Here is a 21,600-nt window from a genome sequence, read left to right as displayed (position 1 = left end):
AGGCCACTGCAAACCACTGCATAGGACCATTTTAATCTTTCATTACAGACACTTCTATGGCTTCATAAAAGGAAGAGTAGAATAGCAACTCGATTAAAAACTCAGTAAAGAGATTGTACAAACCCTCCACCCCCAAAAGAGGAAAGATAAAGCCATCTTTTGGAACTGAGTGCACTGATTAAGCAAACCTGATTTACATATCCCTCCACTGAGCAGAACTGACATGACTGTAACAGTGCTGCAAATTGACAACTTTCACTTGTTTTCATGAATATTGGTGGAGTAGGTTTAATGATTGCCCCAAACATTTGTGTCCCATTTTAACTAGATCTTAAAAAAGGGGCCATTTCACTTTTACTTCTGGTTGCCATTGGAAAGATGACACCTGTAGTATATTTATTTTCAGAATTTTCCAAGATTTGTGTGGTAATTATCTTTAATTTTCTCCAGGCATGTTTTTTCTTTCAATTTTTACATAGGCATTTTGCAAAGTCACTGAATTATTCTTTCTGAAATTCCTCAGTCCTGGCTTTCTGACAAATGACTGACTAAAAAGAATAAATAAAGACCCCCTTATCAGGTGCTTCAGCTAAATTGGAGTCAATGGAGAGATGTTTGCTCCACCAAGTGTTTAAGGGCACTGCAGATTATGTAGTATCATCAACCAACAAATAGCCTTTGGAAGAGAGGAAGATGATTGGAAGGATTACTCTGGGTTTATTTTTGGAGACATAATTGCCGGTGGAGAAGTTTGGTCAAGGGATAAAGATGGAACAAGAGGGTCTGTTTACAGAGGTTCCCATCTGAGGAGTAAGTCTCAATGTGATTGGGACTCAGAATAAAAAAGGGTAACTCTCAATACCTAGGAGTCATCAAAAAGGAATGTCTTTTAAATCTTTACAAACTTAGAGTGTAACGATGTCACAATAGCAATGTCTGATCCACGGGCCATTTAGGATTGAATGTTCTAGGCAGAAACTTCTATCCAGAAGCTTTTGCTAGTTTTTACAACCAGCTCATCTGTTATTTCAACCATAAAAGATAATTCAACTCTGTTATATATTTAACACCTCATTTTCTTTATGGATCCCAAAACTGGTACCAAAATATTTTTCTCAATTAACAGAATGGCCAGTAATCCCAGATTCTCTGGCCTTCTTCCCATTTTTAGAAGTCTCAGGTACCTACTTATATTTTCTGATGAGTATTGGAAATGCATACAACAGTCTGCAAGTACAATGATATGGTAAAATAATAACTTTAAAAAGTACCTTGTTTTAAAAGTCATTTATTAAGTACAATTTTGCTTCAGGGAATTTTCTAGAAATTTTACATACATTTACTTATTAAATACAACTTTGTGCTAGAGACCATTCTAGAAACTTAGCATACATTTATTTATTGGTTTCTCACAATATCTGTGTGACTTAGATATTGCTATTCTCATTTTACAAATGAGGAAAAGTTTTCACAAATCTAATAGAGTTTTCCAGTGTTCTCAAGGTCACATGGCTAGTGACACAAGCAGAATCTAAACACAGGTGTGACCTATGGCACAGCCCATATTCTATTCTGCCTCCTCTAGAACAGAACATCAATTACAAATTTCCAAGAACCTAGGAGAGTAGGGGTATAGCTCAATGGTAGAGTGCCTACCAAGCATGCATGAGGCCCTGGGTTCAATTCCCAGTACTGCCAAAAAAAAAAGTAAGAAAGGACCCAGAAAAAAAGCATTTCTGCATGCCAGCCACTGATATACAAAGAGTTACTAGTTGGGATAATGAATAGGACAAAACCATCATCTCTGATACATTCAATATCCTTAGCAATGACATAGGCTGAAGTCAGCCATCTTTGGTTGATATAGTGAAGAAAGTTTTGATCTAAAAGGGCAATTTAGCCATTTAATAAAAATCGGGGTTGGAGTTGCAGGGAGAATAGATTCAAGGAGTTATAGAAATGGCCCCCACTAATCAGTAGGAGCAATTGAGGAAGTCTTGTCAGTCTTTGTCTCTTCTATTCATCCTGGTTGTCCACCAATCTTCCTTTAGGGTTCTACTAAAACAAAACAAACAAACAAAAACCACTTAACAAAACTCATTTTTAGGGGTTTATAATGGCCCATCATCCTACAAGCTTATTTGGCCTTTAGAAAATTAATGATTAAGAGTCGAATCACAATACAGGAGACAGGATTCCAAAGACTTGAGAGATATCCACCCACTGACTGCAAGCCTGTTCATAGGTTCTGGAATCTTCCCTTGGCTCATGGTTCCATTTTTCTCTGCTGTCCCTGAGAATGAGAGCCACTTTCTAATGCCCAGTATAATGCATAATTTAGCATCACCTCCTGTATTACTGGTCTAGCTGAAGTGAAGAGAGATGACTCATCCACAGAGATCCCTCCTCAGTTCACTTTCTTCAGTATTAGGGATCTCTAATCTTCCAGTGCATCTTTGCTGCTCCAGCTTATTCTGTGAGAGAAAAAGAAACACTGTTCTAATCAGTTAATTTGCACTAAGATGCAGATCCAAATTCATACCCTTTCTTTTCCAATTTCACTGCCAACAAGTAGTAGTCACATTTTAAAAGTAGGCAATAGTACATCATGGGAGAAGGGATGGAATTTGAGCCTTCCTGGCAATTCATTCCATTCACAAATGTGGTCATTCCTGCAGGTAGATATGTCTGTCACCTGAGTCTCACTTAGGCTGGGAAGATTTCAGAAATATTTGGTTTTCAGAATATGCAATTGAGGATTCTAGATAAACATACTAGAAATGAGATCTACTAATCTAGTTATTAACACAGGGGCATATGCTTGCTGGTTACTTTCTCCCTCAGCTCTTACTATGGCCAATGTCTTGGCATATATATGCCTTAAGAGTCTATCATGTGGGCTGGGGATATAGCTCAGTTGCACAAGGTCCTGGGTTCAATTGCCAGCACCACCTAAAAAAAAAAAAAAAAAAAAAAAAAAAAAAAAGTCTATCATGTGCTCCAAACCATTTCAAGGGTTGTTCAATCTCTAACCTGAATTTTCTATCCTTAAGGAGCTAAGAAGAGGCATCAATAGAGTGTCACACAACATTAAATGATTAAGGAAAAAATAGAAAATATGTATAATAAAAGATGGCCCAGGATTTTGAGCAGGAGAAGAAATAGAAGATCCCTTTGGACTAGCTTATGAAAAAAAGATTTCCTAGCTGGGCATGATGGTGCACACCTATAATCCCAGCTGCTTGGGAGGCTGAGGTGGAAGAATCACAAGTTCAAAACCAGCCTCATCAACTTAGCAAGGCCTGAGCAACTTGGTGACACCCTGTCTCAAAATAAAATATAAAAAAGGGCTGGGAATGTGGGCTCAGTGGTTAAGTGTCCCTGGGTTCAACCCCCAGTTTTTTAAAAAAAAAAAGAAAGAAATACAAGAAAAATTTCTATATAAAGTAGGATAAAAATTTGTCTTGGGGAATTGAATAAAAGAAAGAGGGGTAAATAAATGTGGCAGTATCCAAATATGGCCTCTGTCAGTTCCTTCCATCCCATGAAACTTTTTCTACTAAGAGAAGGAGAACTATTTCCCCTCCTTCTTGAATGTGGCCCAAACTTATGACTTGCTTTGACCAATAAAATGAGACCACAGTGACATTCTGGGATTTTTGGTTACACAGGTCTTAAAAGGACTAGCAAATTCCACTGCCTCCTTCTGAAATCCCAGTTGTCATGCTGTAGAGAAGTCTAAGCTAGTCTGTGGAATGATTAAAGGCCACATGAATATAGGCCCTGGGAAATGAGAGACTATCTTAGAATTTCCACATGAATGAACCCAGCTGACCCATTTTGCCCAGAAAGTCCTGTATGAATTCTGACCCTCAGAATTATGACCACTAAATTATGGAGTTGTTGACTAAGCAGCAATAGATACATGATAGAGGAAAGATTAAAGGGAATATAAGAGTGATAAACTGCTTTCCACATTAAAAAATGGCATAAATAAAATAAAAATTAATTCATATGGTATTTGGGGAGCTTGAAATTGAGTAAACCAATCTGGCTAGAACAGGCATTTCAGATGAGCAAGTGGAAGAATATAGATTGATAAATTGGGCCCAAATAACTTTAATGAAGGAAAGAGATCTTCAAGACTATCCATCTGGTGCCCTCTGTAGTGGGTGCTGTGAATGTCCTGTCCCTTATACATCAGGGTATATCAGTCAATGTCCAACCATGAGCACCTGCATTTCATGGCTTGGAAGGTTTTATGTTTTGCTTTGTTTTTTGGTGTTTTTATTTGTTGACACCTGAAGTTCATTCTGTCTATGCAAGAGGCTGGGGAAGTGCTGAAGAAGATATACTTGCAAATAATAGCCTTCAGTTAATGACTGAAGGGAGTCATGTATAAATATCCCAGCTCAAATGGATTCACCATAAGGCAACTGTTTTATATTGTTTCTCAGAGTTCCTGCTGTAGAATCAAATTCCAATTGCCCAGAGTGGTAATTTGCTGTATGATCCACTTTAATGGCTGCCTTCCCTTCTTTTTCTCTCAACCTTACTGGTATTTTTTGAGATCACCTTCTAAAACACTATTTGCTTTTGGAGAAACCCAAACTAAGATGTTTTTATTTTACACTTACGACAAAATTAAGCCAGGAGGTAGATTACTTTGAGTGGGTGCTGTAATAAAATGAACCAAAATATGTGATTTTCAACCAAAATAGAAATTTACTTGTCTCCATATTACAGTCCAGAGTGGGAGGGCAGGCTCTGCTCTAGGAAGTTTTCTTGACAGCCCAGGCCATTTTGGGAAGTTTTGCCATCCTCAATACATGACTTGGGTTAGCATCATCCCCAGAAAACTAGAAAGAAAAGGAAGTTACAAGTATAAGATAGTAAGTAGTCACATCACTTCTGCTTGCATGCCATTGGTAAGAACTTAAGCACATGGGCCATATATAACTGCCAAGGAGGTTGGGAAATGTTGTTCAGCTGAGGAGCCATAGGTACAACAAGAAAAATAATTGATGGGGGCTGGGATGTGGCTCAAGCGGTAGCGCGCTCGCCTAGCATGCGTGCCGCCCGGGTTCGATCCTCAGCAGTACCACATACCAACAAAGATGTTGTGTCCGCCGAGAACTAAGAAAAAAATAAATAAATGTTAAAATTCTCTTTCTCTCTCTCTCTCTGACCCCCTCTCTCACTCTCTCTTTAAAAAAAAAAATAATAATAATAATTGATGAGAAGTGGTAGACAGAAGTGTGCGACACTGGGACATTAGGTGACTACCCAAATGCCTGCAGTTTTTCTGCCCACCACCGATTTTTACCTTCTATTTTCACTTTGATTCCAATCAGACAGTAGGTCTCAAATGCATGTTGTTGAGTCTATTGGATTGAACTTTCTGGCCAAAGCAAATAGCATAGGAGGCACAGAGTCCCTATTGAAGTAGGACAGAATTTTCAGGAAGCAGGTTTATTAGCTGCAGCTGGCTGGTCCAGAAAGCAGCTAATGCCTGAAATTCTCCTCTGGACCAAGAATCTAGAAATTCTTTGAACTTTATACCCAATAGGCGCAGGGAGGAGACTTGATGTTTCACATTTTTGCAGAAGTCTACATAAAAGTAGTTTTTTTTTCCTTTGAGTTCTCAGAAAGTGCTTTTTGCCCCATTTCTTAGAATAGTCAGGGGTTTTACAGGATACACCACAAAAGCAGAGTAACATTCATCAAATCAGTGATTAAATTTAGGTTTTGCAAGACAGAGCCCAGCAACAGGAAATAGGATGTCCAACCACATCCAGCCCTTTTTTCAGAGATCTTTGCTGATATTTTGTTAACAAGAACAATTGTGGAGAGGGTCCCTGGAGAAGCTTAATTAAGATGCATTGGTGCTGGGCATGGTGGCCATGCCTCTAATCCCAGAGGCTCTGGAGGCTGAGGCAGAAGGATTGCGAATTCAAAGCCAGTCTGAGTAATTTAGCAAGGCACTTAGCAACTCAAAGAGACCCTATCTCTAAATAAAAACACAAAAAAAGGTCTGAGGATGTGCCCCTGAGTTCAATCCCTGGTACAAGGGGGCAGGGCGGGGGAGATGCATTGGTGGAGGAAGGGGTGACCCTGCACTATTACCTGTGTCCCTTTTTTTTTTTAAAAAAATAGAGCTAGCCAGTTTCTTTGCTGGCCCATGTTGTCCCTCCATACAGATTTTAAAATGACATCTGTACTGCTTTGTTCAGAAGAGTGTCTTACAAAACATACAATCTATAGTGACAATAGTGTGTAGGGTTCCCCTGAAGTTATATGAAGTTCAGCTTGACTGATTGTAATCCTGGCCAAGAGTGGGAAAGGAAAGAATCAGGAGGCTCACTGACATCCATGTTGTAAAGAGACATCTTACAGTCATATCTGAAGAAACTGGTCTTGTTTCTGTAGCTTCCAATTATCTTCTACAAATCAACACAGCTGCTCCTTTTTGAACCCAGTATCTGGGGTGAGGAATGCTAGAAGACTAAGCACAGTTCATTTAAATATTAAAACAAAGGAAAATGAGAGCAAACAGGTTTATCTAAGTGAACCCTATTCAAAACTTTTACTTGCTAACCTATTTTTCTAATTCAATATTTTATAGAGTTGGATTTAAACTGGATACACACACACACACACACGCATATACTGTATTTTTTAAAGACAGTGGGAGTAAATAAATTGGAAGAATTTGTTTAATAGCTCTGCACTGTTCATATCTCTCAAATTTAAAAAATGGGGGGCCTGGGGATGTAGCTCATGGTAGAGCACTTATGCACACGACCCAGGGCCCTGGCTTTAATCCCCAGCACCAGGGAGGGGAAGGGGAGAGAAATTTTACCCTAATAGAGATTACACTGAGTCTTTAGATCATTATTCTGTCCTATGGCCCTTCTTTAACTTTCCCCCCCCAAAAAAAGGTTATGCATCTTTTATAGATATGTTGGAAATCACCATGGCTTGTATCATTATTGAATACCACCTATTATTATATTCCCAATGTTTTTATTGCATGTGAACATGAGTAGGAGTTTCCTCTGATTTGAACCATATATGCAAAGACAGTACTTTGGATTTTTTAATCCAACAATGTCTGGTAAATTATTTATATTCATAAATGAGTATAGTCAATAAATGAGTATAACCAGAAGATTCCTTCCAAATGTAGACCTTAGCTCAGTAGACTGTTTTGAAAATATGTGTCTAATCACCAAAAAGCCAAACATTTATCAGGATAATCCTTCTAAACTCATCAACTTTAATGGTATCCAGACGGCTTTTCTGGAGAGGGCTCATTAGTAGAAAAAAAATCTCAAAATTTTCATGTTCAGTGATTTTACTTACACAGTCAAAAATGTAATCAGAGTTCCCTGCCTTCTTGTTTAATAGCCATTTTCTGCCCATATACTGCTTTGAAAAATAGTCAAACAAATGTAAAGAAGATAAATATGGAGCATAAAGGAACTACCGCCAAAGGGGATAGGTTGTGTGCATAAAAATGAGTAACACCAGAGCTGCAGATTAAGAAACTGAATATGTTGGTGTTTAAAATTAGAATGACTCCCAAAAGAATTGATAATGTTCATTTAAGAAAAGATATGTTTTCAAATCACTCTGCTGACTAGAGAAGTCTGAATCAAAGTCAGAAATTAATAAAAGGATGCAGACGGACCCCCCATCATAAATAACAGAGATGATTTGTATGCATATAAAAGCCTACAAGGCCTGGCGGTGTCTATAGTTCTACGGGGAAAAATCTAATGAAATGCAAGAAGAAAATGTTAAATATAGAAATGAATATGCCTAGTAGAAATGCTATTGTCCTATTTGTATCACACAATGAGTTGTTTTCTGAAAAAGTAATTCTTCAATTGAGTCCAGGCAAGCTCGTATTCATTGTAAAGTTGTATATTTAGACCTATAGACTGAAGGGTTTGCCTATCTTTAAAGCTCGATGCTACCAGAGCTCATTAGAGTACAAGGACAAAACTCTATCATATTACTGCTTCGACCCTACTCAGAACTTCTGGGTAGTTTTCAGTGGCTTCAAGTACTTAGATTGTTGGCAGTATAGGAAATAGAAAGTAGAATATTGAATGCATGAGGTGTGTACATCAAACACGTGGGAATGCATAGACAGAGAGATAAAGACCCTCTTCCAACATTCTGTTATATTGAAGTTGCTGCAGAACAATTCCAGGGTAAACACAGATTTGTAGTCCACAGAGCTGCAATGTGCAGGATGCAAGAATTTGAGCAGTCTGAAACTCATTCAAAATCAAATGGTTCCTTTCTAGACTTTCTATTAGGAACAGGCTCTGCTACGGGTGTCAGAAATATAAAAGACCATAATCGCAGTCACAAAATCTTCAAATAGAGAAGGATAGCAAGGCGGAAGTATCTAAATTTGGGCCTGTTTGGACACAGGACAGCATCATTCTACAAGTGCTCCTTCCCTATTTGGGACAACACAATATTATGGCTGAAGTGTAGGAAAATGTGTGCCCTCTCCATATGTCTTCCCACATATTTATGCTTTGTGGGAAGCTGCTTTCAGGATGAGGGTGGATCATCTTGGGGTGAAGGTAGGAAGAAAGGTAGCCCTGTCAAAGAGGACAAGTCAATTAAGGACTACTCCCACCCAAAATAACTTACGCCTGTTTTATGATGATTCAACTTATTTTTACATATTTATTTTTGGAATAAATAATACCTGCATACGGGGAGAAAAGTGAAAGGTACAAGAATCAATACAGTGAAAAGTTGGTCTCCCTCTAGCCCACTACCTTGGCTCCCTTCCAGTAGCTCCCCCAGAGCCCTTTCTTGCAGATTTTTCCAAGCACAAGTCCAGTCACTCAATTTCAAGAGTTAAAAAAAATCATAAAACAGCCCTCCCCACAACACCCAGGTCTTTCCTTCCTAGCAGGTTGTTCTTCATTCAGCTCTACTGCCCAGCCTGTTTATGCATCTCAGAGTCTCTAACAGAGGACATGCACCACCTTGATGACCCCAGTGGATTTTTTTATTTAAGGGTTAGGGTTATTACTTAATGATAATGGCTTATTTTACACATTGTCGTCTGTTGATGTTTAAAAGATAAGAAGACATTTGTTAGGGCGGGTGCCTACAGCCCTCAGAGGACTCCGGGAGACCCTGCCAAAACGTTTCCAAACTGAATAGTCATTGGGCTGCCAGATAATTCAGAAACTATTTGTATGAGCTGTTTATCAAATTATTAACCGCACAGATGTTGTTTGGTTGAAGAGCAGCTGAATCCCCTCTCTGGCAGCCGTGGAGACAAAGGTCTCCAGGAATAATTGGAGATGTGCACGGAATATTAAATTAATTTACTGCTCTTAATTCTTATGCAAATTCTGACCTCTGATGGCGCCTATCAATTACCCCGCGCTCAGTGAAAGCGAAGGCGACAGTTTCTTTTCTTCTCTTTGCTTTTTTTTTTTTAAGAACTCGAAAAAGGAAATATTTGCAATAAGCAGGCAGTAGGAGCACCGCGTAACTGGAATTGTTTAATTGAATCTCCTAGTTTTCTGGGACGACCGTGGAGGATAAAACCCCAGGGTACCGGGGAGAAGGCGGGAGGGGTGCAAGGGAAGGAGGAATTTGTTGGTTTGACTGAACACCTGAGGACTGCGGGAAAATGCAGCAAAGAAAAGGGACCAGTGAAGTCAAATAAACATGGGCTTACAGGCGGACTCGCGTCTTAGTAATAGCGCCAGTTTGCGTTAGCGCGGGTCTTCACGGTGGCTGGCTATACCAATTAATGCTGCGCGTTTTGGCAAACCGAAAAGCTCGGGGTCCAACCTGGAAGCACCTTTGCATGGCTTTCCTCTACCGTTGCCTACAAGGTCTCTATCGGAACACTGACTTCCATTTACTTTCCTTTTAAGAGTAAATTTAACCAGCCTTTACAACCTGGAACCAATAAAAAATTTTTGTTGCTGTTCTTTGTTTGAAAAAACAAACTATTCTGCAGCTTCATGTTCAATTCTACTGAAATCCCGGGTGGGCCGAAATAAGATTTAATTGTCTCCTGCGTGGAGAAGCGACACCCACTCGTTTCCCTAAATTGAGCAAACGCCCGTGCTTTGTCTGAATGTGTGGCTTAACGCTATGCGGTTTCTACGACCGGGTGGTGAGTTCTAAGACTGGGGTTTCCAAGTCTTTCATCATCTTTCTAATAAGGGAAACCAAATCGGGCGCATAATGTCATCAGTCCCGGCCCGACCTCGCCGGGACCTCAGCAGCCCGATGAGGTCGCCAGCGGCCCCCAGCGCAGTCACGACGCGCCGCCTTTCAGCTCCTCGCGGTCCCCACAAAAGCCAGACAACAATATCAATTAATCATGCAGCGGGCAAACAAGGAGATTTATCCCGCGACAAACAGCCCCACCGAGAGCCGCTGAATGGGCGTGATTAGCATGTGAAAAGGCGAGCAAAACTCCGCGGTTCAACAGCTAAAGAGCAATTTGATGGGGCTGGGATGGGGAAATTACTTGATTAGCGTCCGTCCGAGAAGAGAGCGGTTACTGCCCCTCGGCCAGGAATCCGAAACCGGAACAAAACGCGCTGGTAAACTCGGCAACTTGGAGGGAGCGCGGGCGAAGGAGGGTAGCATGGGGACCCGCATGGCAACGTGATCGAGGGTGGGGGCAGAACAGTGGGCAAAAGGGCTGACCTGCCAGCCACCGCCGATGCTGGTGGCCGGAGCAGACGGGAGCCGCACCAACTGGCTCTCACTGCCCTAACTTAGGACTCCCAAGCCTGGACGGGGCGGACACAAGATTCCCCGACCCAGTGCTGGAGTTCGACCCTAATTTAACGCGTTGCTGGGGTTCCGGCTGCGAAGAAGGCGTGCGCGGAGGGAAAGGCCCACCCACGCATTCCCTGTAGTCTCCTCTGGTGTCCTCAGGGGAGCTGCCCGCTGGCATTGCAGCCTCCGCCAACCCGCCCGCTCCGGACCCAAGTCAGAGTCGCTACGTTGGCGGCGCGGCCATTCAATCAGTAGCTCTGCGGTTTGGTTCGCAAGGGCAGTGAACTTTGGAGCAGAGCAGTTTTCCCAAACTTCGAATTTAACCATTCTGTTCTTGGCATCTTGGAAAAGCCGCCTGTTTGGGTTTAGTACTCGGCAAGAAAGGGTTCTTCGGTTGCACCCTCCACCAGGAGGAGATGGAGAGTTAAAAGGGAGCGCCCTCACTGCGTGCGGGCGCCGCTGGAGGCACGCAGGTGGGCGGAGTGTGGCGTTAGGTGAGGGCACCACAGCCTTGGTTTACCGACGGAATGGAGCAGACTCCGAGACTCCGGGGCTCTCCCTGGGCTCTGTTGGAGAGTCAGTCACAGGCTGCCTTGGATTTGGACAGCAGGAGCAGATTTGGTGGGGTGGGAAATTGGGCTTCGTGGCGTTCTCCCCAGATCTAGAGTGAAGCGCCAAAGCCCGTGGCCCAGATTTTGGCTTGGATACATTTGGGCCTTGTGGATAGGCTCTTATCTGCGGGGTAGAAGAGTGTCCTGGAGAAACGCTACAGAGAGTAGCAGCGAGGGTCCGCAGGACAAGGACTAGTGGTGAATGAAGGCATGCTGAAACCTTCTGCTCCTCATCCCCCCTCCCTGTTGGACAGCGCCTACGTCTGCCCAGCAACCTTCGACCTTGCCCCAGAGCCTGTGCCTATCCAAGAAAGGGCAACTTGGTTGCTCCCGGACCTTCCCTCTGGGCTCACAAAACTCCCTGCTCCCTGGCTCCTCCCAGTGCCAAAGAAGGGGAAAGGCTCCCACCTTGTCCCCAAACGCCTAGACTAACAAGCTTCTGTTCTCTAGACCCGGTAAAAGGGTGCTTCCAGCTCATGCCCCCAAATAGGGGTACACCGGTGAGGCTCCAGCATCTGGCCTTCAATTTGCTTAGGAGAGGGAGTTTCTTACAAGGCCTTCCTGAAGTGCATTAACACAAATATAATAAAGACTTAACGGAAACGGGAGGGAGGGGAATAGGGCGGGGGTATTTCAACCGACAGATTTGGCGGTCATAAATACACCCCGCCCCTTGTCACAAAAGAACCAAGACCCAAGGCGTCAAATCTTATTTTGCGTATTAAAAAATAAGTGGGGAGTGTATCGCCCCCATCCAACTGAACAATTGTCACTCAGTTGAACAGTGTCAATTAAACCACAGTAAGTGGTCGACTTCAAAAGGCTTAATTCTGTCTGAAATGTCTCTGGTGGCGGGTGTGCAGCAAACTGCAGCTCGCTGCTCGCCTTCTTCTCTTTCTTTCTCGACTTGGCGTTAATACCGGAATGCTGCTCCCTCCTCCTTCTGCCCCCTTGGTCCGACCCTTGGAGCCCCGGCTCTCGGCTTGGCGCCAGTTGTGAGATCAGAAATGGGCGCCACGCCTTGGCAGACTTTGAGGGTGCACCAGTAAGCAGGGCGCGTCAACTGGACCCGCGCGGTTCTGTGGCCGCCGGACACTCTGCGCTAAGAACCAGAGACCCTTGAACTCGGCGCACGCCGGGGCCGCAGCTCCCCAAATCCGCAGCTGTCTCCGAATATGCGAATCCTGCAGGCAATTTAGAAAAGAAAAAAAAAACTAAAACAGAAATTTGTGTCTCTCGCTCATCTTTCTTTGCTCTGCGACTTGTGGCTCGAAGCGCTTCCTCCGGGTGGCTGGAATTGTACGTTTTAATGCCAAAGCCAAGTGGTTGAACCATCCAAAGTTGACGGATGGAGGGGGCGGTGGCAGGGAACTGAGTAGCTGGATGCCTTTGCGTGAGGGGTGGCAGAGCTATTCTCATCAATAGCAACGACTCTGTAGTGACTTTGTAGTTATTTTTACAAGTTCTGCCCGGTGCCCATCGTATTGCCCTGAAAAGCAAAAGAGGCCGCTGCAATTTATTCCAATGGGCGGTTTTTAAGAAGCTGGCAATTTGAACCGGCTGGGTGTTATTTAGTGCAATATGAAATCAAATGATCCTATTTCTCAAATAACAGTGTCTGTGAGGAGAAGTGAATCCTCTGAAAGGGTAATTGTCTGCTGATGGTGTTTCCCATTATACCCGATCTTGGCCTAAATGGTGTTCGGCAGCAGGGCGGAGAGTGAAGGGTGAAATCAATGCGCGCCAACTCCCGCACCTCTCTCGTCCTGGCAACGTCGAACAATGCCATCCAATGCACCACTGATTTCGATATCATTTTACAGGTGTCCGAAATCATTAGAAGTGAATGTTAATGTGAATGACAAAATAAAGCTCACTCTTCCTCCTTTATCAACTTTGGGAATCGTTAGTGTCCTGGTCTTGATTAATCAGCAGATTATCGGTAATCTGGGAAATAAAAACCCTATTTTGGTGCCCCACATCTCCGCTACCCTCCACCCACATGTTTATTGAGAACTCGGAATTCTTGCGAGGGCATACTTAACGTCTACGACCTTCTTGGTCGGATTTCTAGAACCCAAATTTAATTTCTGGGAAAGGTACTGTGTCTGCCAGAGACACGTTATTTATCCTAAGGTGTGTGGGATCTTTGGGAGAAAAAGATTGGCCCTGGAATTTTAAAGTTGCCAGACACGGGTCCCGCAATGTTTTTGGTAACCAGATGTAGAGATCAGCTTGTGTCTGGAAGCATGGACAAGGAGTAAATTGAAGGAATTACTTTAATAACAGGGACAAAAGTGGCACCCTGGAACCTGCTGTCGACCTTGGGGAGTGTGAGTACCCTAGGTCGAACGCCAGCAGCGGGCACACAGGAAATACTCCAGGCGCCTCTCCTTAAAATTATTTTTGACTACAGAGGCCACTGCTTGCAAAAGCCTTACTTACGGGTAAACCCTCTTTTATTATTACTAACGTACCTTGAAGGGAGTGGTCTCTTTGGATTCTTTTGGCCCAGGCAATGCGGTAGGAGTGGTGGCCTAAAAGAAAGGCACATCCAGGTTTAAAATCACCCGGTCCAGGAACGCAGCAGGGCTTCCGGGGCCTCTCCCCCTCTGGTCCTCTTTCAGATTTTACCCCTTCCCCAGAGTTTTGTGTATACCAAATATCCTGAAATTATAGTCACAGCCTACAGCCTGGATTAGCTAATTTGGAGCATTTCAACTGAGCCTCTTAAAATCAATGTGTGGTTTGTTTCTGCTCTAGGTAGGCAAGTTTATCCAGTTCTTTTTGGGTGTTTTGGGAGGTGTGTGTGTGTGTGTGTGTTTCTCCATACTATGACCTCTATTTACAAGCCCATTCGGTTGTTCATGATTTTCCTCCTTCCTTGGTGCTATTTCCAAATATTTGAAGAAACTGACAAAGAAATGGTCATTCCTGCATATCCAAGGAGCTGGTCCTAGGAAGTTGCCATCCCTTTCTCAGAAGATTTGGCTATCGCACCTGGAGCTAAAGGCCCAGGACTCCAGGAGCGCTGTTCCTGACATTTTCTCGGGCCTCTAGCTCTGATTTCAGTCCACGGGCATCTCCTTCTGGATACCATATTCTGTCTGAAAATCGAACCAGGGGACGGCCTGGTTACTCTGAGGCCCTGGTGATGGAGCTTTAATTTCCACCCTCTAACTGTGGGTCTGGAGAAATCCCCGGGGGTCCAGTTTGCTAGGGTCTTCTGGGGACCCTCCTGCTGGGGGTCCTACCTTATTCGACTGGAGGTTAAGCCCTAAAATCTTTTCTGTGTTCCGCAGTGGCCTCTCAGGTGCCGCTCTGAGGCTTCGGTGCCCAGCGAACAGCCAGCCGGCGCTGTACACAGCCACCTACCTCGTTCGAGGTGAAACTACGTGGCAACGGTACTTTTACCTGGAGCAGTTCTGCGTTCACACTTTTTCCCGAGGGAAGGAGTGGCCACGCCCGAGTCTCTACTCGTTCTCTACTCCCCATTCGGGAGGAAAGAGCGATGACCAGGAGTCCCTCCAGTACATCAGTTACACGCCTCTGCCCCTAGGAAACCTGCATCTAGTGTAATCTTTCCTCTTCTGCGTAGCTTCGGGCTCTTGTGCTGCTTAATACGCCCGGGTTTTCCCCACAACGTACCGGAACCCAGGATGGAGTGAATCCCGCGTGCCACTAGTTAGGGTTGGGGGTCCGTGGACTGCGGAATATACGCGGCTTCGGGTGACCCAATTTGACCACCACCTGGGCCCTGTCTGCAAGAGAACCCTCTCTTAATCGAAGGTGCGCAGGGAGGTGGGGACCGGGAAAAGACCCAGTTGGGCCAAGCCACACGCCCCCTCTTCCCGGGGATCTCGGGGTCCCTGAAATTCTTCAAGCCTCTATGGTGGAGCGAAGTGGGATTTAAAAATCGGCTCTCTCCCTGCCTGGGGCCATTTTCCAGCCCCTTCGACTCCCTTCGCTTTGGGAAGAGTTAGCGGCTCACCCTGCTCTAGGGCTCAGACCTAAGCTGTCCGGTGTCTTACCCCTCCCCTTGGCCATTCCGGCTTCCCCCATCTTCCACCCCATGCACCCTCTCCTCCCCAGACCCACTGACCTTGGGAAGGCGCAGACTCGCGGTTGCCCAGCCTAGCCAGGCACTGTGCAAAGGATGAGCGCGTCTCTCTGCGCAGCCCAGACCCGCTGGCTGGTCGGCTTCCGCCCGGGCGGTCGAGATAGTGCAGAGCTCCCCTCCCCCACACCTTATAATTTAATCACATGCGATATTAAATTATCAAGCTGCTCATTAATCATCCGCTAGTTATTAGGATTGAACACGCAGCCGTGTGTTTTGACAGCCCAGAAATGTTCATGGGACTCGGGGTGTGTCTGGGTTTGGGGGATGGGGGGCTCGCTAACCACTCTTGAGAAACACTTTGAGGCCCAGGCAGGCGGATGGGGGCTCTTACCCGGAAAAAGATTTGGAGAAGCACAGGCTGGGCTTCAGAGTTTGGTGGAGGGTTTGACAAAAGCCCAAACGTATCCCTCCCAGGCCTCTTTCCTTAATATTTGGATTTTGATCACGATGATTAAGACAGCCGGTGGTGTATAATCAACATCTTAATTTGCAGTTTTTCAGAAGGGTGAATTTGACCCGAATCTGCGCATCTTTATTACCCACTGTGGATAGTGTGAAGTTAATGCGTTTGAAATACAGATGGAGCCAAATCACTGAAGTCATTTCGAAGGATAACTTTTCCCTAATTCAAATGGGACTGTCTTTCGCATACTACAAATGCGAACAAAGGAAAATAAAAAACTTTTTTCAATTAAATGCTTAGTTTGGGTTTTTTATTTTATAATTGATGAGTTCTCCTCTAAAGTCTTTAGAAGCTGGCTTTATTTTCTGTGATTTCCCTTCCTTTCCCTGTTTCCATTAGATTGACCTTTTTCAGTGAATATACTAATTAAAATTAAGTTATGTTTTTATTCCACAAAATACAAAAAGCAAGTGCTCATAAAAAGCTGTCTTCATGGTACAAAGAAGGGTTATTAGCTCTCAGTATTCAGACAATAACATACCAGCAGAATAATAAGCAAAAAGGAAAGCATTCCCCACCTCTCTTGAAGGGGTAGTGTAGCTATGAATCTGTTAACCAACATATTTTTTTAAATATTTAATTTGAAATTGATCTTTAGAAGAAATGTAATCTTCATGTTGAGTCTCTTCCCACCTTAGCATAAGACTAAGCTGGATGTACCAGAAGGCCAGTTTCCCTAGGAAAGGGCCACAAATTTAGCTAAGTTAGTAAGCAAAGTTTCTGAACAAATCTTAGATCCAATCAAATTGTTTTCCCTTTTTAAAATATAAAATAAAAACAGATATCAACCCAAATCAGGTTCAAAATCCTTAGCCATTAAATTGCATTTAATTTTCCTACCAGAAACTGTGATCAATTTAGTAAACAAATAAATACATAAATCCTGACCCCATGGTTATGTTTTATCGTAGAATATCATCAATAATATTAAATGTGTCCCAGTGTATTCATGAGCTGTTTTCTCTCCTATTAGTCTGTTGTCTGCATTTTTCTACCCTGTTCACTACACACAAAGAGATAGGTATCAAAACTCAACACACACACTGACACACACATACACATACGGACACACAGAGCTAGGTAAAATTCATAAATCCTACAAAGCTAGTGGGGGTGGGGGGAGGAAGCCATAATATGGTGTAATATTTTTTCATAAGCCAATGAAAAAAAATATCTTGTCCACCTTTATCTAGGCAATTCATGCCTACGTATGTTGTAGAGTGACAGAAATATTTGTTATCAGGGACTGAGAGATCACTTTCCATCTTAGGATCTCTTTCTAGTTAAAGTGGGCCATTCGCATCTGCCTACTTAAAAAAAAAAAAGTATTTGAACACTTTGTCTTAAAACTTGGGACTTTGAACACAATCTGAATTATCCAGACAGCATGATTTGCAGAATTCTAATGGTCTGATTTGGAAATGTAGAATAAGGGTCATGACTAGATAAGAAACTTTCAAAAATTTTTTTTCAAAAATAAAGTTTTTGTTGTCTAGAGTCACTGAAATGAGAAAAATCAATTTTTTCCATTAATTTGCCTTTTACATATATCATTCCATTTCACTCTTGCTGGATTGGTAGAGATATGAATGGGGGATGAGAATTTAATTTCTCCTCCTAAGTCTCAGGGAATTTATGGCACTTGTTTACAACTCACAGCCAGAGCAAGAACTTAAATTTCTTTACTCCTAGTCCAGTGCTCCTTCCAAACAACATTGCTTAAAATAGCTAACATATGAACTTTGGAATAGTTCTCTTTTTTAAACCCTTCCCCATCAATTGAGCGGAACACGTTGGTTTGTCTGGACCTCTTTCAGAATATAACAAATGTAAAAAGTAAGTTTTCTTTTCCTTCCTTCCTTCCTTTCTTCATTCTTCCCTCTCTCCCTCTCTCCCTTCCTTCTTTCTTTTCTTTCTGATGCTGAGAACAAAACCTAGGTCATTCATTCTAGGCAACTAAGCTACACTCCCAGTCCCAGGGAAAAATACTTTTGACTGGGAGGTCATCTCATCTTAGTCCCAAGTCTCAGATATATGACCTTGGAGAGGTCATTCACCAACTTGAACTGGGTTCTCTCAGAAGACAGCCCTGAGCCTAAGATTTGAACGTAAGTAGATGTTTTTAGACTCCATTTCAGGAAGTAGGGGAAGTAGAGGGAAAAAACTAGGAAGGGGAACAGCAATACACAAGTTAACATTTTCTGCAATGGAACTTAATTCTACTAGAGGAACTCTGGGAGGCAGTGTAGACACCTGGCTTGAGGGATAAGAAATAGTAGTATCCATCTCTTATTAGTCATTGGTTGAACAATACTGCAGGTAGGTGTTAATTTATTCTGCCTCGCACTGGCACCACAGGAGGCAGAGCCTACTCTGGCTAAAGAAAGCCCTTAAGCAAAGAGCTGCAGGTACTGGATAGCAAACCAATGTGCATGGAAATTGCAAGAGCCTTGTATTTTCCCAAAATGGCCATATCTTTATCTCCCAGCCCATATGGGCTGCAATGTAGCCTTGCCATTCTCCTTGAGAAGTAGATGCTGTGACTAAAGGACCCACCCAGAACAATTGTAGAGGGAAAGTGTGTTTGAGGGTTCAGGGTTTCAGAGGTCTCAGGCCACAGAAGACCGGCTCTGTTCCTCAGGGCTTGAGGTGGGGCAGAAAGTCGTGGTGGAAGAGTGTGACAGAGGGAAGCAGCTCACGCACGTGATGATCAGAAAGCAGAGTGGGGGGTCTCTACTTGCCAGATACCAATATATATCCCAAAGCTATGTCCTAATTCCTGCCTCCTCCAGCCACACCCTACCATTTCAGTTACATTCAGTTAATCCTTATCAGGGGATTAATTCTAAATTAATTGAATTAATTAATTACACTAATTAGGTTAAGACTCTTACAACCCAATCATTTCTCCTTTGAATCTTCTTGCATTGTCTCACATGTGAGCTTTTGGGGACATCCATACCCAAACCATAATGATGAGTGGGCCCAGTGATTGTTTCCACCAATAGAACACAGTGGAAATGTGTGGTATAAGTTCTAGGTGTAGGCATTAACTGGCTTTGTAGCCTCTATTTCCTGTTTCTTGAATGCTGGCTCTTTAGACATACCCTATAGAAACACCCTTTCGGAACCTAGCCAGTGGAGGGGGATCCTATAGGCAGGCATGCAGTGCATAGCCCCAGTGAGCTCCCAGAAAACAGCCAGCAGCAGCCAGCAGCTTTTGGAGTGAGTCATCTTGCATTGTTCAGCCCACTTGAGCCTTTGGAATACTGCAATTCAGCCTACATCTGACTAACCACATAAGAGCCACAGCAATATTTGGTTTTACGTGTCAATTTGATTAAGCCATAGCCCCCAGACATTTAATCAAATACAAATCTAGGGGTTGCTGTGAAGGTATTTTATAGATGAAGTTAACATCTAAAATCAATTGATTTTTTTACCTCCCTGGGGATTGAATGTAGGGGTGCTCTACCACTAAGCTTCATCTCCATCTTTTTTTAAAAAAATATTCTTTTATTTGTAGATGGACACAATAACTTTATTTATTTTTATGTGGTGCTGAGGAATGAACCCAGTGCCTTACACATACAAGGTAGCACCCCACCACTGAGCTACAACCCCAGCCCCCACCATCTCCACCCTTTTTATTTTGAGACAGGGTCTCACTAAGTTGCCTAGACTAACTCTGAACTTGTGATCCTCCTGTCTCAGCCTCCTGAGTTGCTGGGATTTAAAATCAGTTGACTTTAAAATAAAGGACATTATCCTTGATAAATGTGGGTGGGCAATATGAATTAGTTGAAAGCCTTAAGAGGAGAAAATGGGTTTCCTGGAGAAGAAATTCTGCCTCAACATCAGCATGGACTCCTGCCTGAGTTTTCAGCCTGCCATACAGATTTCAGATTTGTCAAACCCTACAATCATGTGAGTCAATTACTCTACACATGCACCCGTGCAAATACACACACACACACACACACACACACACACACACACACAATCATTCCTTGGTAGGGATTGATTCCCAGATCTTCCAAAATTTGCACACACTCAAATCCCTTTTATAAGATGGCATAATACTTACATATAAATAATGCACATCCTCCCATAAACTTTTCTATTTTGCACTAGAGATGGAACTGAGGGCTCTGCTTGTCCAGCTCCCCTCCTATATTCTTTAAATCATTTCTAGATGACTTAGAATACCTAAAAAATGGAAAAGATCTACAAATAGTTTTTATACTATGTTGTCTAGGGAATAATGACAAGAAAAAAAAATCTGTATATGTCATGTAGAGTTGCAACCTATTGTAGACCTAACTATATACTATATGTCAGCAACAAGATCATATTTTCCCCTCTATTTTTAATCCCCAGTTGGTCAAATCCATGGATGAAATTTGAAACTCAGGAAATCAGGATTATGTTTGTGTATGTATGCACATGTATTTGTGTGTGTGTGTGTGTATTCTGTTTCCCTAGAAAACTTGATAAAGGCCCCAAGCAAGAAACAGCAGAACCCAGTAAACCCATAAAACCATAAAAAGTAATCTAAAATATTGCTTATCATACAGCAATAGATACAACATGAGGTGACTGTGTGTACTGTATTCTGCCTCAGTTTCACCGTCTTTATAGTGAGTATCTTGTTCTAGACTGACCTATTAGATCTTTTAAAACAATGAACAGTTGTTGTGTGGATGATCATGGGTTAACTTTGATTTCTCTGTCTTCTATGGGACCTTGTACAAGAGAATAAACTCTCCAAGTCTCAGGATAAAAGCGCTTACTTTGTGCTATCATTAGGATTGATGGGATCCTGAATGTTAAAGGCCCATCTGGGAGCTGAATCTGGAACTGAATCACAGCGCTCACTCAGTACACATCAGTGTCTTTTGACTCATATTTTACGCTCTCTGCAAAACCCTTTTTTGTGTTCCCAAGTGCTAACTAGTACCTTTAAGCCCCAGTGCTCAAAAAGTCCATACTTATTGATCCATCATAAAGTGTTCCACTAAGGAGATAAAGGCTATATTCATAGCTAATGTATATTGTGTTTCTAAACAGATTCTGTCAGAGTCCATTTTCCCTTGACCCTTCCTGGAGGTTTCATTCATAGTTTCTGTGCAGTCAAGGGCATCCTGCATTCTTTGCTTGAGAATATTCTTTGGGGCTAGGACTGCTTGACAGAATACATGGAAAATGGGAAATACTAGGAAGTAGCCTTAGTCCACTCAGTCTGCTATAACAAAATATCTCAGAATGGGTACTATGGCAACAACAGAAATATCACTCAGAGTTCTAGAGACTTGGACGTACAAATCAAGGTGTTAGCAGATTCAGTAGCTGGTAAGGGCTCCCCACTTTACAGATGGTGCCTTCTTGCTGGATCTTCATGTGGCAGAAGGGCAAAAGGGACAAATGGTCTACCTCAGGTCTCTTTTGTAAGGCACTAACTCCATTCACAAAAGCTCTACCATCACACCTAGTTACTTCCCAAATGCCACACCTTTCAATGCCAACTGAGTGCTAGATTTTAACATGTGAATTTTGGAGGGCCTCAAACAACTGTAGTTGGAGTTAACACCTCAGGAGGACCCCAGCATTGA

General features: G+C 42.9%; 1 long non-coding RNA gene across 4 annotated transcripts; it reads right to left on the bottom strand.

Moving 5' to 3' along the window:
• Nucleotides 1-1,310: 1,310 nt before the first annotated feature.
• On the bottom strand, nucleotides 1,311-15,831 carry LOC120886312 (uncharacterized). 4 transcript variants are annotated; one of them, XR_013439512.1, is made up of 6 exons: nucleotides 15,505-15,829; nucleotides 13,880-13,939; nucleotides 6,395-12,891; nucleotides 4,730-4,859; nucleotides 2,348-2,474; nucleotides 1,311-2,055 (listed from the first exon to the last, which is right to left on the bottom strand). It is a non-coding gene; the product is annotated as an uncharacterized LOC120886312 (long non-coding RNA). The 4 variants fall into 4 exon arrangements; XR_013439509.1 differs by having other exon boundaries at nucleotides 4,730-12,891; nucleotides 15,505-15,831; XR_013439510.1 differs by having other exon boundaries at nucleotides 4,730-12,586; nucleotides 15,505-15,830.
• Between the last annotated feature and the right edge of the window lie 5,769 nt (nucleotides 15,832-21,600).

The sequence above is a fragment of the Ictidomys tridecemlineatus genome, chromosome 5 (genome assembly GCF_052094955.1).
Source record: "Ictidomys tridecemlineatus isolate mIctTri1 chromosome 5, mIctTri1.hap1, whole genome shotgun sequence".
In the NCBI taxonomy this organism is placed as follows: domain Eukaryota; kingdom Metazoa; phylum Chordata; class Mammalia; order Rodentia; family Sciuridae; genus Ictidomys; species Ictidomys tridecemlineatus.
The sequence above is the reverse complement of the archived record's forward strand: the minus strand, read 5'-3'. Positions and strand labels throughout refer to the sequence as shown.